The sequence below is a fragment of the Bubalus bubalis genome, chromosome 12 (genome assembly GCF_019923935.1).
Source record: "Bubalus bubalis isolate 160015118507 breed Murrah chromosome 12, NDDB_SH_1, whole genome shotgun sequence".
Classification (NCBI taxonomy): domain Eukaryota; kingdom Metazoa; phylum Chordata; class Mammalia; order Artiodactyla; family Bovidae; genus Bubalus; species Bubalus bubalis.
The window spans coordinates 78,382,899-78,401,152 of record NC_059168.1 but is presented as its reverse complement, the minus strand read 5'-3'; positions in this window follow the sequence as shown (position 1 = coordinate 78,401,152).

Sequence of the window (18,254 nt, the reverse complement as noted above, 5' to 3'; positions counted from 1 at the left end):
AATGATGTAAATGGGTACTTTACATTGTCCTTTAAACCGACTCTATAAAATTTCACTGATCCCCTCGTTAATGAGTAAATAAAATGTTTTACACTGTTCATTTTTTATCTGTATGAGACTTAGGACTTTTATCTTTTTGTGAAAAGATGTTGTTTTATTCTTCGGAAAATACACTTCCTTTTAGGAAACAGAAATGCCTTCCCTTCTGCCTTTCTTAGCTGAAAACCACAGTGAATTTAGTGTAAAGTTTATTACATTGGCAAGGTTTCAATGAACACTGTCTGAAATTATTTATTGATTTGTTGATTATTTATTTCCCTCACTAAATATAAATTCTAGAAGAGCAGAGGCTTGTTTACTTCTGCAACACTGAAAGCATTGTCTGCAGACAATTATCCTAGTTCGGATAATACTCTCAAACTCTCTCGGAGGCCATACTAAAGCCAAGCTACAGTGAAGAATGGAATGCAGCGGTAGCAATTTAACTCAGAATGAATTATGACATTTCTCCACTTACTAAGGAGTAATAATAATTCCACATGCTCCAAAAAAAAAAAAATTCCATAACCCTAACTGTGTTCTATGCATGGATTTAATCACTTTGTTTTCAATCATTTCATCCTTAAAACCAGTGGTCCTCAACCTTTTTGCCACCAGGGACTGGTTTTGTGAAGGAAATATTTACAGAGACCAATAGTGCAGAGGTGAGGGGGTGGTTTTGGGATGATTCACGCGCATATTTCGGAGAAGGCAATGGCACCCCACTCCAGTGTTCTTGCCTGGAGAATCCCAGGGATGGAGGAACCTGGTGGGCTGCCATCTACGGGGTCTCATAGAGTCGGACACGACTGAAGTGACTTAGCAGCAGCAAGCGCATATTTATTGTGCACTTTACTTCTATTATTGTTACATTGTGATATATAATGAAATAACTGTACAACTCACCATAATTCAGAATCAGTGGGAGCCCTGAGTTTCTTTTCCTGCAACTAGATGCTCCCATCTGGGGATGATGGGAGACAGTGACACCCAAAGTGTATTGCTAAATCCAGTCTACTCCATAATCTTGTTTTGGTTGCTGTTAGTGCACATAACCCAAGCTCAGAAAGATGCATGCATGCATACTAAGTCATTTCAGTCATGCCCAACTCTGTGTGACTCTATGGACTGTAGCCCACCAGGTTCCTCTGTCCCTGGAATTCTCCAGGCAAGAATACTGGAGTGCGTTGCCATGGCAACCCACTCCAGTACTCTTGCCTGGAAAATCCCATGGATGGAGGAGCCTGGTAGGCAGCAGTCCATGGGGCCGCAAAGAGTCGGACACGACTGAGCGACCTCACTTTCACTTTCCACTTTCATGCATCGGAGAAGGAAATGGCAACCCACTCCAGTGTTCTTGCCTGGAGAATCCCAGGGACAGGGGAACCTGGTGGGCTGCCGTTTCTGGGGTCGCACAGAGTCGGACAAAACTGAAGCGTCTTAGCAGCAGCAGCAGCAGCAGGATATTCCACCTTGACTTTAATCCAGAATGTCTGGAGATTTGAAGTTGTCTCAAACATACTTTCAAGGCCACTGGTATTTGCAGTTGCACACCATTGATCCTTTTCTAGCACAGACAAAGTCGATTCACCTGACATTCACAAGTGGGTCACAGACCCGTTCCTTCCCAGTTCAGGGGTCTGTTGAGGCTGAATAGTAAAGCTCCAATTCTTTGGAATGCCGTGATAGATGATCATGCACCAGGTGGGAGAAAGAAGGCTCTGGCTCAGTGTCTTCCAAAAATCGCTGCTAATGTTTGAAACATGTTAAAAATCCCAATGCTCACTCATTAGCCCCATAATTCCAAATTGGCTTTGAATGCAGCCACTTTATCTGCCAGTTTGAAGGCAGTTGTCACTCTTCCCTGAAGTGATAGAATGAGTTTCCTGAGCAGGATGAATATGTCACACAAGGGAGCAAGTTTTGCAACCCATTCTGTGTCACTGAAATATGCTGCCAGTGGTGACTGTTTTTCTAAAAGAAATCTCTGGATTAGCCTTTGTTACTCAAAAACTCTGGCCAGTGATCTACCTTTAGAAAGCTCTCTCACTTCTCTGTATCAGAGAAGACATGTGTACTCTGCATCCATCTCCTCACAGAGCTGCATGAACAGAGACATGAGTTAAGGGTATGTACTTTTTATTATTTTATTTATTTACTTTTGGCTGTGCCGGGTCTTTGTGGCTGCACAGGCTTTTCTCTAGTTGCGGGAAGCCTGGGCTACTCTAGTTTTGGTGCTCTGTCTTTTCACTGCAGTGGCTTCTCTTGTGGAGCACAGACTCTAGGGCATGCTAGCTTCTGTAGTTGTGATTCCCAGGCTCTAGAGCACAGGCTCAATAGTTGTGGCGCACAGGCTTAGTCACTCCATGGCATGTGGTATCCTCCTGGACCAGGGATTGAACCTGTGTCTCCTGCATTGGCAGGCAGATTCTCTACTACTGAGCCACCAGGGAAGCCCAATTGCATACACTCTAATGTGGCTGATAATGTTAACCACATCCTGCAAAAAGTTGTTAAGGTCAGGTGACATTTTATGGCTAGCCAGCATTTCTCTGTGGATGACACAGTGTGTACACTCATATTCAGAAGTGACGTCTTTGAAGCACGTAGTAAAACCAGAAAGCCGTCCAGTCATAGCCAGTGCTCCATCTGCTCCAACACAAAATGAACAGTGCAGTTTTCCTGATAGGTAATCATTCAAAGACTTGAATAGTTCTGCAGCTGTAGGGTTGGTAGCAACAAAAGCCCACATGACATATTTTCATGCACATTCTCTTGAAAAATATGTCGCACAAAAACAAGTATTGTTGCCTTCTTATCAACACCTGTAGACTCATTAACCTGGATTCCATACCACGGTGACTCGTTAATCCCAACAATTGTGCCTCAATATCCTCTGCTATTTCATCAATTCATCTAGCTATGCGTGCACGCTCAGTCATGCCCCACTCTCTGCAACCCCATGGACTGTAGCTTGCCAGGCTCCTCTGTTCATGGGATTCTCCAGGCAAGAATACTGGAGTGGATTGCCATTCCCTTCTCCAGGGGATCTTCCCCACCCAGGGATCAAACCCAGCTCTTCTGCATTGCAGGCAGATTCTTTACCATCCGAGCCACCAGGGAAGCTCTGGTGCTGGCCGAAAGAGGAGCACATGTCATCTTTTGAACTGCAGTCTCTCCCAGAAGTTCACAACAAACATCCTTAGCAGCAGGCAGGATTAGCTTTTCACCAATAATAAAAGGTTTCTTAGTTTTAGCCATATGGTTCGCCACTAAGAATGATGCTCTCCATACAGACACATGTAATGAAGTGGTGTGTGTATGTGTGTGTGTGTCAGTGGCGTTCGACTCTTTCCAACCCCACTGACTGTAGTCTGCCAGGCTCCTCTGTCCATGGGATTCTCCAGGCAGGAATACTGGAGTGGATTGCCACTCCCTTCTCCAGAGGATCTTCCCGACCCAGATTTTGAACCCTGGTCTCCTGCATTGCAGGTGGATTCTTTACCGTGGTGGCCTTCAATAATTGCTTCTGTTCTTCATGTTCACCTTTTATTTTTCCCTTTTCCTTTTGAAAACCTCCAAAGGCTTGTCTTCTAATACAGTGTGCTTGGTCTTCATGTGGCAAAGCAGTTGTGAAGATTTCATGGCTTTATTGGATAGCCAGTCACCACATATTGTATAAAGTGGACTTAGAGAATGTGAATCACCTGTTGCAATGAAGCCATAATTTAAGTAGGACTCTTGATATTTTCTTTTAAACTGCAGTTTTCTTTTTGTTGGCAGTCTTAGACTCTTCTGCTGTCTCACCATTGGGTCTTTCCTCCTTTTCAAAGAACCTCTTTAGCAATGTTTGTCTTTTACTCATTTTGGCTAGGGTTAGCTTATGGGCTTACCAAAACTGTGACTGAGACAAGTACACAGTGCTGGAGAGGCATGGATGGAAGTGGTAAACAAAATAATGGGTGGGCCACACATGGACTAAAATAAGTGTTGGATTCTTAAGCCTGCCAACCACGTGCAGCTGTACCATTGAAGTACAGCAGCTCACTTTCCACTGTCAAGCCTGCCACCAGATGCAGCTTAATTGTCACTTGCCATCCCTAACAGGGTTTTGATATGAGTCTGCAAGCATCTGATTTATTATGGTCTCTGTGCAGTCAGACCTCTTTGCTAATGGTAATCTGTATTTGCAGTCACTTAGTGCTAGCATTACCGTCTCAGATCCACCTCAGATCATCAGGCTTTAGATTCTCACAAGGAGCGTGCAACCTAGATCCCTCGCACGTGCAGTTCACAGTAGGGTTTGCGCTCCTATGAGACTCTAATGCCACTGCTGATCTGACAGGAGGCGGAGCTCAGGCAGTATTGTGAGATGAAGCTTTGCTCACTGACTTGTGCGCTACTCACCTCCTGCTGCGAGTCCCTGTTCCCAACAGTCCACAGACTGGTACTGGTCCGTGGCCCAGGGATTTGGGGACCCAACCCTGCCCTCAACTATGAAATGGAGAAGATAATAATACTTTTCTAGTGGAATATTGTGAGGATTTCATGGCTTTATTCACATTAAGCCTTTCAACAGGGCCTAGGGTCAGCCGTCAGTGAATATTAGCTGTAGTGGTGGTGGGTTTAGTCGCCAAGTCCAGTCCAGTTCTTGCAACCCCATGAACTGTAATGTAGCCCACCAGGCTCCTCCGTCCATGGCCTTCTCCAGGCAAGAGTACTAGAGTGGGTTGCCATTTCCTTCTCCAGGGGATCTTCCTCACCCAGGAATCGAACCGGTGTCTCCTGCATTGCCAGCGGATTCTTTACTGCTAAGCCACCAGGGAAGCCCAAGTACTAGCTATACTTGATTAGAAATTTATTTGTAAAGTAATATGAGATAAAGAGCTAATTATATATTTTAATTTTTAAAAACAAACCCCAATTTATTTTATTATTGTTCTTTTTGTTTTTTGGCTCCATCATACAACATTCGGGATCTGAGTTTCCCATACCAGGGATGGAACCCCTTCCCCCTGCACTGGAAGTGCAGAATCTAAACCACTGGACCACCAGGGAAGTCACACTAATTATATTTTTAATAGATGCTGTTTAAATTATATTAATTCCCTGGAAAGGATTTTCTACATCTGCTCTAAGCTTCCCTGAAGATTTTATAAGCCTATTTCTACTTCATCCCTACTCCCACCCCAACTGATATTATTTCATTACGTGCTATTTTAATTTGACCTTTCACACCACAATTTCTGGTTAAAATGTGCTCTTCTATGTTATACTTTTTTAATGAACTTTAATCTTAGCACTATTGAAGGGAATAATTTTTAAAGACTTCTACCAAGAAAAATCTGACTGTAAATAAAAGCATTCACAGCCGATGAATAAATCTGTAATATGACGTATTCATTACATCCCAGAAATAAAAGAATTAGTGAAACATCAGTTCAAATCCCTACTAGTCTCCTCATTAGACTGTCTTATCAGTTGTGAGACATCTGAAAAATATGGATAGAATACTCAAATTTGTCTGTCCCCTCACCCCCTTCATGGGCAAAAATTTTTGGCTGGAAGCACTCCTTAATAAAATAGAACCCAGCTGCTTTCCTTTAATATTCTCTTGAAATATTGCAAAACAAACTTCATTTGTTCAAAAGACTCCCATAACCATCACTTCAAATGGTTTTTTCTTATAAATTCTGGATGGCATTCGAATCTTTAAAAAGTCCCACATGGCACATTTTGTGGTTTTGCTGAAATCACAGAGGACGGAGTCTTTAAAACAACACGACTACTTTAAAGAAATAGTGGTCTGCCCAAAGACTGCGGTTCAATAGAACTGTTATTTCCTTGTATATTAATCTGTGTACTACTTAAGGAATTTATTGTATACCTGCAAGAACAAATCTGGAAATTTGAATTCTGCTTCATAGACTATAAGTAAAAGTCAGTAGAACATTTAAGCTATGTGTTGAATCAATTTCATTTCCCCTCCACCCCAAACAAAACTGAGCTTTGGAATAAGTAATAGTTGCAAAGAAGTTGAATAAACTAAGGGCAAATTGAGTGATAAATAATGATATTTATAGATATCATTAGAAAATAATATATAGAAAATTGTAAGGTATCTTTGCTATCTAAATATATCAGAGAAATACATAAGTAAATATAAAGCATGCCACTCTTCTTGCTATTTCTTTTTAATTTTGGAAAATATAGTTATTTTTCATAAAATTATTTTGTCTATGTTGTTAACATCTTATGGATTTATTATTGGTACTTTTAAATCAATTTATAAATATTTTAAATTTTTCTCAATTTTAATTCCAATATGGTAACTATCACTAGCTATAACCAGATAAACAAAAGCTCTTTGGGGTCCCCTATAATTTTTAGGAGCATAAAGGGATCTGGAACCAGTAAGTTTGAGAACCACTGACCTAAGCCTTTTAACCAGCACAGTGGACAATGGTTACTGGTATTTGGAATGATGCCTTTGAGGTACCAAGTGCTGCTATCAGCAATTTTTTTTTTAATAGAGAAGGAAAGTAGATTTAAGAATTTTCAAAATTGTTAATACTCTGAGTTTATACAGTTCTCACATTAATTTCAGTATAGATTATTGGCTAATCAGTGTTTGCCTGGACGAGAACCTTCTTGTCAGAATCTGTTTTTCACCTGTAAAAGAGAAATAAAATTTGCTTCCTAATGAAGCTTTAACTTCTTCACTCTCATAAAAACAAAGGCACATCAGGTCTCGAAATATTTATACCACAATTTAATTATTCGCTTCCATCCCTCAAGTATTTTTTGTCTCCTAATATTGGTAATTATCTCATTTAGGCAAATAAAAATGTGTGGTTTTTATTCTGAATTGCTCCAACATATTAGAAGGAGTCAGTGTTAAGTGGTGCCCAAGTGCCAGGAAGATGAGAAGTGCTATGTAATTATCACCGTGGGAAAATAACTTTCCATGTGCTTGGCAAACTCATTAGTTGGACTTGTGGAGTTAAATCTGAAGCTTCAGGACTTCTAGGATGAGCATGGTGACATAGGTTTAGCAACTGGCTGTTTTTCCTCCTTTGAGTCATATAAGAGCATCACAGATGACCAAATCAATGAACTTGACATTCAGCAAAATTGGAAGCAGATCCACAGCCTCCAAAACATGAATCAGGGCTTCTAGGAATAGCTAAAATCAGACAGAAGCCAGAAAGGAGGAGGTGGTAGACTTGGGTGAGCAGGACTAGAGGCAGCAGTCCTCCTGGAATCTGATTAATTTTAGAGTAGCAGAAGAAGGGGTCTACACAAATTAAGCAGAGGAGCCATGTAGTCTGCTAAGGCTGCTGTAACACAGAACCACAAACCAAGGGGCTTACACAACAGAAACGGATTGTCTTATGGCCCTAGTGGCCAGAAGTCTGCAACTGAAGTGTCTGCAGGGCTGGTTTCTTCTGAGGGCTGTGAGGGAGAATTTGTCCCATACCTTTTGCCCTGTTGCTGGTGACTGCTAGCGATCTTTCATACATAGAGCAGAGGGCTTCTCAGGGGACACAGTTTCCAATAAAATCCAGGGCAGGCAGACCTGAGGAGAGGCCACCAGCCTTTCCTAGAGACTGAGTTTCTACCAATGCAGCGAAACTGAACAAAAAATTCACACCAAGGTGATAGCTACTTAAGCATCCCTACCTCCTTATTGGCATTCCTTAAAAGGGAGCCAAGGAGGATGTCACTTAACTCCTTTGGAATTAAGCTATCATGGTAAAATTTTAGCACAATTGTTAGATGAATCTTCCTCTCTGGAAAGACATCATCAGGGATTGTAGTTCAATCACTCAGTTGTGTCCGACTCTTTGCGACCCCATGGACTGCAGCACGCCAGGCTTCCCTGTCCATCACCATCTCCCAGAGCTTGCTCAAACTCATGTCCATCGAGTCAGTGATGCCATCCAACCATCTTGACCTCTGTCATCACCTTCTCCCGCCTTCAATCTTTCCCAGCATCAGGGTCTTTTCAAATGAGTCAGCTCTTTGCATCAGGTGGCCAAAGTATCAGAGCTTCAGCCTCAGCATCAGTCCTTCCAATGAATATTCAGGACTGATTTCCTTTAGGATTGACTGGTTTGATCTCCTTGCAGTCCAAGGGACTCTCAAGAGTCTTCTCCAACACCGCAGTTCAGAAGCATCAATCATCAAAGGAGGTGCTTGAAAAGCTAGCATTACTTTGGTTCCTCATATAACATAGTTGTTTGGAGAAATGGAGAGAGGCCTCACTGAGCATGATGGAGAGTTGGCCCTGGTAAGCCCGCTGGTAGGCATTTGCCAAGGGCCCAGCCGGTCATGATGGGACAATGCAGTGAAGAGCCCAAGGAAATCTGCATGAATGTGGAGGCGGCTTGCCTGTCACGCTGGTGCCCTTCTTCTTAAGGTGCTTCACCAGGCCTATCACCAGGCTTCGTACCCTCTGTGACTGTCAGTGACTGCCAGCAACAGAGAGGACGAGGAGGGATGTGGGCAATGATCAACCACCCTCCCAGACTGGCCCAGACCACTGGGATCTTCTCCTCTGGGCTCCCCCATCTTGACCACAGTGGCCATGGCTGCACAATTCCAAAGGGCTCCACTCACGTGCATACCCAGTCTGGTTTTGTCCAGTATCCGTGTACAAGTTTATCTTACCACCTCAGCTAGACAGCTCCTGGCAGGCCAGGACAGATCTGTAAATCTTTTTATATGCCAAACCACCTAGCATTAAGCCCAGCCTGATAAACGTTTGCTGATGGATGGGCAATCCAGCAACGGGGTCATCAACCCTGAATTATATATAAATGGACTGTTTAGTCTTGTAAAAGCATCTACTGTGAAGCTCTGCAAACCTGATTCTGCCCAGCTTTGGCATCTGGTATGAGTATGAGTCGTCCAGAACTGTGACCTTTCATGACACAAGGTGTCTTTGAGCAGGAGTGTGGCTTGACCCACAGCAGCTTTCTGCTCCCGCTCAGGTCAGTTTCCACTTCCCTAAAAGGGTTCAGTTCTAAGCAAGGATTTCACAAACTGCAAGGAGAGCTGACGCACTCTACAAAGCCCTGTGTGGGGTTCGGATTAGTCATGGTCATAACCACCGTTTATGCAGCCTCAGAGCAGGCCCAGGCTCACATTTCTCCCAGAGGCTCATGGTATTTTTCTCTGTGATTTTTTTTTTTTTTTGAAGCATGAGACCTCAAAACCATACTAGAATACTTCTCCTGTAATGTAAGAGTTTGAGTAGCTAAATGATTCCTTATTGGGCCCCCTCAAGCCTGCATGCCTTCCATCTGGCAACTAACATGCAGTAAAAAACGCTTGCAGACACTTTCACAGCATTGTCTGTGTGCTGGACTGCCTTGCTGGAATCAATTGCAAGTTGATGAAAAACAACGGGGGAAAAAAAAAACAAAACCGCAAAGATGCTGAATTGAGAATGAGAAGAGTGGTGTTTTGGTCAGTAACTTGTAGCTGCTTCTTCAGTCCCTCACTTGTATTTGTACCTGATCCAGTACTTGATCTTGGGACTTTTTGCACGTTTCATTCACCAGATGTTACGTTTAATGGTAGACTAAATTCAGATTCTAAATATATCTTACTGAGAATGGAATGTTTGGCCACTTTCACCACTCAGTTTAATGGCTATTCTTGAACATCTACAGTGAAGACGAATAGCCAAGCATAGCCAAGCTTGTGGGCTTCCCGGTGGCTCAGGGGTAAAGACTCTACCTGCCAATGCAGGAGACTCGAGTTCTATTCCTGGGTCGGGAAGATCCCCTGGAGACAGAAATGGCATTCCTCTCCAGTATTCTTGCCTGGAGAATCCTATGGACAGAGGAAACTGGTGGGCTACAGTCCATGGGGTCACAAAGAGTCAGACAAAACTGAAGCGACTTTAGCATGCATGCATTTACCAGTATTCTTGCCTGGGAAATCCCATGGACAGAGCAGCCTGGCAAGCTACAGTCAATGGAGTCTCAAAGAGTCAGACACAACTTAGTGACTAAACAGCAACAACAAGCCAAGCATGTGAGGCTCCAGCGAACACAAGGATCCTGGGTCTGTGAGCTAAAACAATCGGCAAATTAGGAGAATCTATGAAATCTATGGAGTTCCTTCATAGATCAGTCGGTAAAGAATCTGCCTGCAATGCAGGAGACCCAGGTTAGATTCCTGGGCCAGGAAGATCCCCTGGAGAAGGAAAAGGCAATCCACTCCAGTATTCTTGCCTGGAAAATCCCATGGACAGAGGTGCCTGGCGGGCTATACCATCCTTGGGAGTCCGATTTGCAAGAGTTGGACACGACGTAGCAACTAAACCACCACCACCATGGAGTCAGGGACTGGAAAGGGGTCTTGGGCAAATGAAACTGAAGAATGCAGAGTCCATTGCCTTTTTATTTTCAAGATCTGAGTTTATAAGCATCTCTCTCTTTATTTGATTAAATATAAACTTGCTAAATACCTGTACTATAATTTTAAAGAGTAGCCAACAATGCAGATTCCATTAATGTTTGTCCCTGTTGGGTGAGCAGGACAGGTCAACTTTTTTGTACAGTTTATGAAACAGAGAATATTGTCCTCTGAAATCCAATAGAAACACGGTGAACCCAGCAGATCCTTCTGTTAGAGAATGAGGGGCTAGGAGTGAGCTGGGATAAGGAGTGAGGGGTCCCTGCACCAACAGCGAATGTCAGTGAAAATTACATATAAGACAAGCTAAGTTTCCCAGCATCTTCTTCTGCTCTCGGACAATCCTAGGCCGTGGGGGCATGGCCTTACTGAGCTACAGTGAGCAGAAGACTTTGAAAAAGCTCCTAGCCCTCTCTGGTGTGGGTCTTCCCTGGTGGCTCAGATGGTAAAGAATCTGTCTGCAATGCAACAGACTTGGGCTCAATTCCTGGGTCAGGAAGATCCCCTGGAGATGGAAATGGCAACCCACTCCAATATTCTTGCCTGAAGAATTCCATGGACAGAGGAGCCTGGTGGGCTACAGTCCATGGGGTTGCCAAGAGTCGGACAAGACTGAACAACTAACACTTTCCTCCCCAGTGTGCCGCCTCGAAGGTGAGCCTGCTGCTCCTCCTCCTTCATTCAGAGCATCTGTTTGCTTCTTGCTTCTGGCTGTGCTGACATGCAGGAGGGACCAGCTGCTTTGCAAGAGGAGCTTCTAGTTGCTCAGCTGGCACCCAGCCCTGTACCTGGGGCAGCTGCTGGGGGCCTGTCTGGGCCAGGCAGGAGGGCAACCGCACCAGCTGCCAAGCCGGAGGCATGCCCCGGCCGCTCAGCTGGCCTCTTCTTGCAGCCTGCACTGGGGCACTGACTCATGTGTCTCCTCCCACATCTTGCAGCCAGGCAAAGAGAACTCAGCTTGGAGTAAGGAGGGGCTGCAGCTCCTCGGGCATCCTTTCTGCCCTCCCAGCTGGCAATGAGCTCCTGCTCTGGAGATTCTGCAGCTGGTCTCAGCTTTGCCAGCCCGACAGCTCACAGTGACCACAGCATGGTGTGGCTCACCGGGACTTTTAGGTCTCCTGGGAAATGAGCAGGGTGTGGGTTGGGGGCTTACTCACAGTATAAACATGGAACGCACTAGGCATGATCATTTGGAAACACCTGAATGTGTTTTCCCTTTTGCCTTTCTGAGTATGTAACATTTTCTAGTTTCCCTGAGGCATTCATTTACATGAGAGAGAAGAAGTTCTAGAAGGAATACGGAAAGGAAGGAAACATTGCTATTTACTTTTGACACTCCAGATTTTTATAGCTTTGTTAAAATATAATTGAAATATAATAACTATACATGTTCATATCCAAGTATACAGTTTGATGAGTTTTGACCTCTGTATACATCTGTGAAACCATCATCACAATCAAGATAGTGAACTTGGAATTTCCCAGTGGCTAAGACTCTGACTTCCCAATGCAGGGGTCCCTGAATTCCATCCCTGGTCAGGGAACTAGGTCCTACATGCCACAACGAAGACCCAATGTTGCTGGAGGAAAAAGAAAAGACAGCAAACTTATTCATAACTTCCAGAAGTTTCCTTACTTCCCCTCCAGGTCACAGGCAACCAGCGATTTCTTTCAGTCAGTATAGATTAATTGGCATTTTCTAGAAATTTATATACATGGGGTAACAGTACTTACACATGTTTGTTTGCTGTCACGCTTCATAATTTTGAGGGAACTCATCCCTGTTGTTGTATAAATCAGTAGGTCATTCTTTTTTATTGCTCAGTAATATCCATTGTGTGGCTATCCCACAATATGTTTATTTACCCACTGATGAACATTTGATTGTTTCCAGTGTGTAGCTATTACAAATAGAGCTCCTGCGAACATTTGTGTATAAGTCCTTGTGTAAATATATTCTTGCTTATCTCTTGGGAAAATTCCTAGGAATGGAATAGCTGGGTTATATCATCAGTATATTTTTATCCTTTTAAGAAACTACTAAACTATTTTACCAAGCAGTTGTAAATTTTTTCTGTTCTTACTGACAGGGTATGAAGGGTCCAGTGCTTCACATTCTCACCAACACTTACTCTGGCCAATCTTTATAATTTTAAATTAACCATTCTAGTCCATTCTAGTCGGTATAAGGGAATATTTAATTACGCTTGAAATTTGCACTTCCCTAGTGACTAATGTATGCTAAAAATTCTCCAAGCCAGGCTTCAGCAATATGTGAACCGTGAACTTCCTGATGTTTAAGCTGGTTTTAGAAAAGGCAGAGGAAGCAGAGATCAAATTGCCAACATCCGCTGGATCATGGAAAAAGCAAGAGAGTTCCAGAAAAACATCTATTTCTGCTTTATTGACTATGCCAAAGCCTTTGACTGTGTGGATCACAATAAACTGGAAAATTCTGAAAGAGATGGGAATACCAGACCACCTGACCTGCCTCTTGAGAAATCTGTATGTAGGTCAGGAAGAAACAGTTAGAACTGGATATGGAACAACAGACTGGTTCCAAATAGGAAAAGGAGTTCGTCAAGGCTGTATATTGTCACCCTGCTTATTTAACTTATATGCAGAGTACATCATGAGAAACGCTGGGCTGGAAGAAGCACAAACTGGAATCAAGATTGCCGGCAGAAATATCAATCACCTCAGATATGCAGATGGCACCACCCTTATGGCAGAAAGTGAAGAGGAACTAAAAAGCCTCTTGATGAAAGTGAAAGTGGAGAGTGAAAAAGTTGACTTAAAGCTCAACATTCAGAAAACGCAGATCATGGCATCCGGCCCCATCACTTCATGGGAAAGAGATGGGGAAACCGTGGAAACAGTGTCAGACTTTATTTTTCTGGGCTCCAAAATCACTGCAGATGGTGATTGCAGCCATGAAATTAAAAGACGCTTACTCCTTGGAAGGAAAGTTATGACCAACCTAGATAGCATTGAAAAGCAGAGACATTACTTTGCCAACAAAGGTCCGTCTAGTCAAGGCTATGGTTTTTCCTGTGGTCATGTATGGATGTGAGAGTTGGACTTCAAAGAAGGCTGAGCACCGAAGAATTGATGCTTTTGAACTGTGGTGTTGGAGAAGACTCTTGAGAGTCCCTTGGACTGCAAGGAGATCCAGCCAGTCCATTCTGAAGGTGATCAGCCCTGGGATTTCTTTGGAGGGAATGATGCTGAAGCTGAAACTCCAGTACTTTGGCCACCTCATGCGAAGAGCTGACTCATTGGAAAAGACTCTGATGCTGGGAGGGATTGGGGGCAGGAGGAGAAGGGGACGACAGAGGATGAGATGGCTGGATGGCATCGCTGACTCGATGGACGTGAGTCTGAGTGAACTCTGGGAGTTGGTGATGGACAGGGAGGCCTGGCATGCTGCGATTCATGGGGTTGCATAGAGTCGGACACGACTGAGCGACTGAACTGAACTGAGTGACTAAAGACATTCAAAATAAGATTTTTAGTGAGATATTATTCCAGCTAGCCCAGCTATTGCTTGGGGAAGATTTTCTAAATTCCTTTATGCTGAAACAAAATACCACAGTGGTTAAAACATGGGTGTGGCATGTGCATAATGTCATACATACAAGGATATTCATTGCAGCATTCTTTGTAATAGCAGAACAATGAAAAAGCTAAGTGTAACGTAATAGTTATACATTAATAGAGGCCTGGTTATATAGATTATAGTGTCATATTAGTCAGGTCTTCCAGAGAAGCAGAACCATAGGATATGGATACATATAAAAAGAGATTTAAATTTTAAGGAATTGGCTCATATGATTGTGGAGATTTGATGAGTCCAGAATTTGATGAAGAAGGCTGGCACACCTGAAAAAGTTGCCTGCAACTGGAAAGTTGCAGCTCAAGTCCAAAGGTGGTCAGGCTGGAGACCCGAAGGAGCTGATGTTGCAGTTCAAATTCCAAAGCAGTCTGCTGGTGGATTCTCTCTTGCTCAAGAGAGGTCAGTTTTTTGTTCTATTCAGACCTTCAACTGATTGCAGGAGGCCCACCCACATTATGGAAGGCAATCTGCTTTCTCAAAGTATACCAATTTAAATATAAATCCCATCCAAAATCACCCTCAGAGAAACATCCTGAATAATGTTTGACCAAATATGAGGTCACCCCATAGGCCACACAAATTGACACATAAAATTAACCATCAGAGGTATGAATGGAATACTATGAAGCCATTAAAAGAAAACACAGGTATATATGTACTAAAATGAGTATATCTCCAAGATACATTACTAAGTGGGAAAAATAAAAACAGCTACAGACAGTAAAATATGCTACTATTATAAAACAATTTTAAAATAATGTATATGGTTATGATTGTAGATATGTAATATATACCTTAAGGGACACATAAGACATTATTATGGGGGAGAAGGCGGTTGCCTCCAAAGAGAAGAACTGAGTGGTTATGGAGTAGGAAAGAAATAGACCAGTTTTTAAATTTAACTCTACATCTTACATATTTTAAAATTTTATAGTGTGTACAGAGCCTTTGCTTTAAAATCCAGCTCTATGGGTTAGACATGTGTCCCAGCCTTCTCTCCTACAGGCACAGAGGAGACACTTTAAAGCAAAAGTGATGACAAGTTGGGGATGGGTGGGGATGGAGACCAGAGTATGCTCCAGAGTAGCATGGCCAGGATCAAACAAGGCTGCTCACCCATTGGCTGCTGTGGGGTGGACAGCCCAGGCCAGGGACTGGGGGAGATGGGGCTGGAGCTTGGAGCAGAAAGGGACATGGCACTGCGAGAGCCAAGATGAGGCTCTCCAACCAGGGATTGAAAACCCTGGGCCTCCTGTAGTGGAAGCACAACGTCTTAACCACTGGACCACCAGGGAATTCCTCGCCCTGATATTTTGGGTTTACAAATCAGTGTAAAGAGACTCTCCCTCCTGACAGGGGCCCTGCAGAGGAAATCCCTGTTCAGGGAAGACTGATAAACACCCCTCTGTTTTGCCAGCGCTTTGAAGTTTGGACTCCACGATAATAGGGCTTCGCTGGGAAAAAAAACAAAAAAGCCAGCCTCCAGCCTGTGCTGCAAGCTGATGGTCTGCATATGGTAGTGATTAACGCGTGCTATCACGTGCTGTGAGATTTGAGACTCCTCCAGCCCTCTTCCCACTTTCCCATGCTCCTCCCTCCCTATTCCCTTCTCCCAAGTCCTCTATTTCCCCCCAAACCCTTGGCTGACTTAATTCCCTACTTCCCCATCTCGCACTGATGACCCCAAGCCCAACTCTGTGGGATGTTCTCCAAGCAATGACCAGAATCCCAGCCCCACGGCCATGGACACATTTTAAAACAGAACTTTGGTTTTTCTGTTGTTTTGTCGTGTTGAATTTTCTTCAGGGAAGAAGGGGGAAAGGAATTCTTTAATAGGTTTTTTTGTTTCCTTCTTTTCCTTTCCCTTCTTTCCAGAAAACCAGCATGTCAACGGCTCAGGACTCAGTAAAGAGCCAACGGCTAAGTCCTATTAAAATCAGAAGGAAAGAATTTCAAAAGAAAATTTCCCACTGTCCTGTCTTTTAAAATGAAAGTTTCTTTTTTGTTGTTGTAATGTGTAATTAAAATCGTGTTTATCTCCTGAACTCTTTGAAAAGATCTGAGTGCATTTGGTGTGTTTCTGAGAAAAGTACAGCTTGTGTCTTCACTATCTTGCATCATGTGTCCGGCACACATTCCAGAAGACAAATATAACCAAGGCCTCTTAGAGCTTCCAAGCTAGAAAATTGCTGGTGGCAGCTCACTCGCTTGGCTGTAACCCCCCCCTCATGTGACAGAGCCGTCCCTTGGATGGACTTCCGTTTCCCACCCCCCTTCCAGAGCTTTCCCACTTGTGGCGGAAATACGGGACCTGCTCTCCACTCATATCTGGTGTGTGGTCACGTGCCCCGAGTCTCCAAATCGGAAGTGATTGATACCAAATGCTCAAACCAAAAGGGTTACTTAAGCTGTGATCCTTAAGTCCTTCTGTCCCCTCAGCTTCCATCTCCAGTAGTATGTATCATTGGTCCTATCATCAAAATATGTTTTGTAAGGGTCCCTTACAAGGGAGCCCAACTGCACTGCCATAAGTCTAACCGAAGCTACCATCTTCTGTTGCCTGGAACATGCAATAACTTCCTAACTTTCTCTGTTTTCACACGTGGCAGAAAATTTTACCAATAAGTTCTCTATGTTCCCCTTCTTTGCTCACTCCCCTGCCTGGCATATCATTTTTCAAGCTGGTAGATAGAATTTATAATCCCACGGTCCTGGAATTAAAGGGAAGCTGTAAAGCAGCCTGACAATGTCTGTATCTGTGGGAGCCTGAATCACAGATGCTTCTCTGCTGGAGGCTCTGGAGGCTAGAGAGTATGTCTGGATCCAGTAGCAGAGCCAGAGATGAGGTTTTTCCAGACTGGGAAGTAAAAGACAGTTTGGTGGCAGCTGAGAGCAGTGAGCAGCCCAGACAAGGCTCCAGGGAAGAGGGGGTCACCAGATGAGATAACTTGGGGGCCTGAGGTGCCAAGGGGGACTTTCTTCGGGGCAGAGTCTTCGAAGGGACTATCCTTGTCTTGAACGATCATGTGCTGTAACCAGGCCAACTGGAGGCCCTTGGCCGGTTTTCTGAGTGCCTAATAAGGGTTCCCTCATGGTCCTGAAAAGGGAAGAAGTGTCAGTAATGACCTGTTAGGATGGAAGGGCCTTAAGGCAGAATCAGGCTGGGCAACTAGAAACAATAATTCTTGAAGATCTGAATGTGAACCCAGATTGACATCTACTGTATACTTAACATGACCAGTCTTCCCAGTTCTCTCTGTCCTGACAGAGTTCCTAGTCCGAAAAGTTAGCCTAGGATGAGTTGTTCACCCTGTTCAAAACTCCTTCTACAGAATGGTAAACTTTTTAAAGATCAGGTTATGTTACATCTCTTGTTCAAATCCAGGTTCCTCACCATGGCCTCTGAGCATTCCGTGAGCGGGAACCACCTCCCTCCCAAGTCGTCTTGTCCTCTCCTTGCGCTCCTAGACTGCTCCTGGCCTCTCCTTCTCATTAGCCAGCCTGCCTCTGTTCTGTCTTCAACAGCCCAAGCTTACTTTTTCTCCTCAACCTGTGACCTACTGTTCCTACTGCCTGGACCATCTTCACCTCTTCCTCCTGACCTTACCAAGGCTGCCTTCTCCCCTCCTGCATATCTCAGCCTAGAGAAACTGTTTCCCACCATCTTCTTTCAAAAACCTTCCCCACTCTGGCCCCAGTCCTTCTCACTAAATCACTCTCTTTAGTCTACTCATTTGGGCTTCCCAGGTGATGCTAGTGGTAAAGAATCCACCTGCCGATGCAGGAGATGCAAGAGATGCAGGTTTGGTCCCTGGGTGGGAAGATCCTCAGAAGGAGGAAATGGCAACCCACTCCAATATTCTTGCAGGCTCTGTCCATGGGAGCCTGAAAGAATCAAACACAACTGAGCATACACACCTTCTCAAATCTACTCATGGTGCTGATCACATGTGGAAACAAGCGGGTCTGCGCCCTTATCTATTATCTATCTCCCCCTCAGCACGAAAGCTCCCAAACTCTGGCTCAGAGCGTTACACATAGCCAGGGCTCAATGAATACGTGTTGCCTGGCTGACTGAAATTTTTTGCAATTTTGATTTTTTCTCTTTTTATTATTTTATTCAGTTCAGTTCAATCACTCAGTCCTGTCCGACTCTTTGTGACCCCAT